This window comes from Anomalospiza imberbis, chromosome 15 (assembly GCF_031753505.1).
Source record: "Anomalospiza imberbis isolate Cuckoo-Finch-1a 21T00152 chromosome 15, ASM3175350v1, whole genome shotgun sequence".
In the NCBI taxonomy this organism is placed as follows: Eukaryota; Metazoa; Chordata; class Aves; order Passeriformes; family Viduidae; genus Anomalospiza; species Anomalospiza imberbis.
Window position 1 is genome coordinate 893285 of NC_089695.1, and position 3563 is coordinate 896847.

Genomic DNA, 3563 nt, shown 5'->3' on the forward strand with positions numbered 1-3563 from the left:
ATTATAAAATACACGTCAGAAGTATCAAAGGCTGACAAAGTATCACATAGTGGCAGGAAAAATGCAATGAATCAATATAATTATATTCCAGCTATTTTTTACCTACATTTCTTGAAAAAACTGCTATTAAAGATATGTTTTCTTTCAATTGTTTTAGCATCTTCTTTGTCCTGGAACCTCACTTAAGATGTCTATTTGCTTTTCCTCATTTTTGTAATGCTGCAGAAACTTGGCCAAAGCAGCTTTTAATGTCAGCCAGGTCTGTGTTTTGCAGCTCTGTGTTTTGCAGCATTTAGAGGCTGTCCAGTATCCCATGGCAACTGCTGAGAGTTATTAGCTGCTCTGCAAAGTTGGTGATTCCCTGTCTAATTGAGGAGAAAGAAGCTGTGAGTTGGGAGTGAAGGTGGTTCATTTTATGACCTCTGTCCTTCAAGTGTTCCATAAAATTATCCTGCCACTTCAGGATGCTGTAAACCCACTCTGCTTGGATGTGCCTCCAGTTCCCCCCGACCCCAGCACTGCCCTCGAGGGACGCTCTGCTCCATCTCCTCCCACCCAGCAACCCAAACCCACCCACAGTACCCAAAGCACACAGTGTGTAATCACACAGTGACCCTTGTACCAGTTCTAGAAATAGTACAATAATTACTGTTAATTACTAGCAATTTGTACATACACTGAATAACTGAATTTTTTCTGTTTACAATTCCTTGGAAGAGTTGCACCCTGTGGTGGCAGAACATAAATGGAACTGAATCCCCGGGGAGCTGCTGGGGTCTTTTTCCCAGAACACAAAGTATGCCCAGAGCAATCCCTGTGCCTCACTCCACATCTTTATCCACCAGAATATTCTTGAGTTGAATGGCCTGAACTGCTCCCTCTCCATTTGCTCCTCACATGCTCCATTTGTGTAGCAGGTTTGTCCCTACAAACCCCCCAGCCCCAGACTGCCCTGCCCCTGCACGCTTTGGAGCTCTATTTTCACTCACAATTAACTTTAACAACTTATCACTCATCCACATTGGGCTTAAAGTTTTATGTTTAGTTTTATGTAAAGTTATATTCATTCCCCCCAAGCCAGCTCCAGCACCTCTTTAAAGTTCAGCCAATTTTCCTTCATAGGCCATTTTCTAATAAACAGTGCCAGTCTACTGCACTTAATCTGTTCCGCATTTTATCTGATTGGAAGCTTTAGAAGCTTAATTCACCTGTTTTTACATCAGACCTCCTACCACAGATCAAACTGGAAACAGCAACCCCTCTCTACCTTGAGTGGGTCACAAAATGTCTTCCCGATGTAGAAAATCCAAACAGTCTCTTCAATATCTTTACTTATTGTTTGCAATAGAACAGTCCCAACATACTAAATAAAGGGAATTTATTTCTATTTATAACATACTGACAAGTTTTGTGTAAATGCAGTGCAAACCACGTAAAGGTGGCAACCTCATCAAGTCATCATTCTGGATTCCTGCAATCTACCAGCTCTAGGTAAATAATTTTCCATTAAAAAAAAATCATTGCCCCAGAAATCTCTCATTAAACAAGGAATTACCCAGACAGGAACATACCACCCAGCAGTTAATTCTTACTTTTCTACAAGGAAAACATTTCTATTTTCTATAAGGTCTGGGCAAAGTTTGCTGAGTACCAGTCCTGGCCTGTACCCCAGGAGCCCTGGGATGCCCTTTGCTCCCACCTGTGCTGTGGGGAGAAGTCAGAGAATCCCAGAGTCACTGAGGCTGGAAAAGACCTCCAGGGCCATCGAGTCCAAGCTGTCCAACCCAAAATCAGGCCCCAGTAAGGAGGGGGTTCACCTGTGCTGTTTGTTCATCTGAAGGCAGAATGCAGGAGGGTCTGTTCAAGCCATAATGGTGTTTATTTTGAGGAAAGGTTACTGCTGGTGCTTCTGAGGGTAATTTTTGTAAAAATGTTATTTTCCAGAGCACATGAGAAAATACTCTGGCAGCAGAGAGATTCCTTGTGCAGGTATAAATGCTGGGAGCCCCATTATTTTAGCAGTGACAGTCCATAAGCACCTGCTGACAGCTCATTTGACTCCACTCCCTGTTCTTGGAGGTACCTGAGCCTCAGGAAGCTGCAGAGGGAGCAGGGATGTGCTCCCAGATGTGCTCCCTGACTCTCCATCCTGCATCTGCATTGCCATCTGCATCAGCCACGAGCAGCATTCCCACTTCCCTGCCTGCAGACCCCACAGCCCCTGGCAGCCCTGCCTTTGCTGGGCACTCCAGGGCTGCTCCTCACCCCACACCTCGCTGGGCTGACGCTCAGGAACAGGCTGAGAGCAGCAGCCTGAGAGGGAATTTATGACATTTTGCTGACAAATCGTAATTCCACTGTCACAGACAGCAATGCAGAGATGGAAAACAGGCTGGGATGGCCATCCCAGACCCATCCCATCCCAGTATCAGCTGGCACAGGCCCAGAATGCCCAGTTTTCCCCCAGACTCTTCCCTCAAGCCCGTCAGCATCACCCGTGGTGAGCGCATGAACCCACAGCAGGGCTGAACCCAGGTCTGAGATTCCTCCCTCCCTGAACATCCCTTCCCTGGGTGTAACCTGGAGTTTGAATGTGGCCCAGATGTGACCCTGCACGTGCACGGGCCAAGCCTGCACTCCAAGGTGGCACGGGGCCGCTGGAGGGGGAGTGCCAGAAGCCAAGCAAATTCCTGTGCCATGGCAGCACTGCCTGGCACCAGAAGCACAGCTGTCACACAGAAGAGCAAAGCCCAGTAAGATTTTGGGAAGGAGGAGTGGCTCTGGTCCCAGCACGAGTCTCTGTTCCCCTGTCCAGGTCCTCCCTTTGTTTCCAGGCTGAGAGAGCTGACCACGGGCTTTGGTACGTCCTGCAGGGTGAAGTTACCCAGCAATTATTGAAATCAATTAGCGAGCTTCGTTTCCATTTCAACATCTAGCAGCGTCAGGAGCTTTCCAAGAGTCTGCTTCTTCTCAGGGTCTTTTTCCCCCAGCATGTTTTTAATTACAGCCCATGCTAATTTTAACGAGTTGTCTGCCTTCAGTTCTGCGTGACTGTAATGTTCTCCAGCTGATTTTCAGAAATCAGAAGGTTTTAACTTTTCAAGCTGCCTTTTCAACAAAAACAGCCGCCTGCTAAACGGCCTGGCAGCTGGCCCTGCTCTGCAAACTGCAGCACTCTGCATTCCAGGCAGGAGAATTCCTGAGCCCTCTGCACCCTGGGATGGATCCCTGAGCCCTCTGCACCCCGGGATGGATCCAGGGAATGCTCCAGGGCATCAACCCCTCCTGTGCTGGGCTGCACCAACACGAACACACCTGAGCTTCACAGCACTGCATTTTTCACCTTCCTGGGCTGAGGAACACGAGAGGCATTGTTCCTCAGAGATGACAATTCCCAAAATTATTTTGCAAGAAAATTTCCCAGAGTTTTCCACTAAGGTTTATAAAAGAGAAATAGGCACTTTGAAACTTAATTATTCATAGAATTGTAGAATTAATCAGAGAATGGTTTGGGTTAGAAGGGATCCTACAGCTCATCCCATCCCACCCCCTGCCATGTGCAG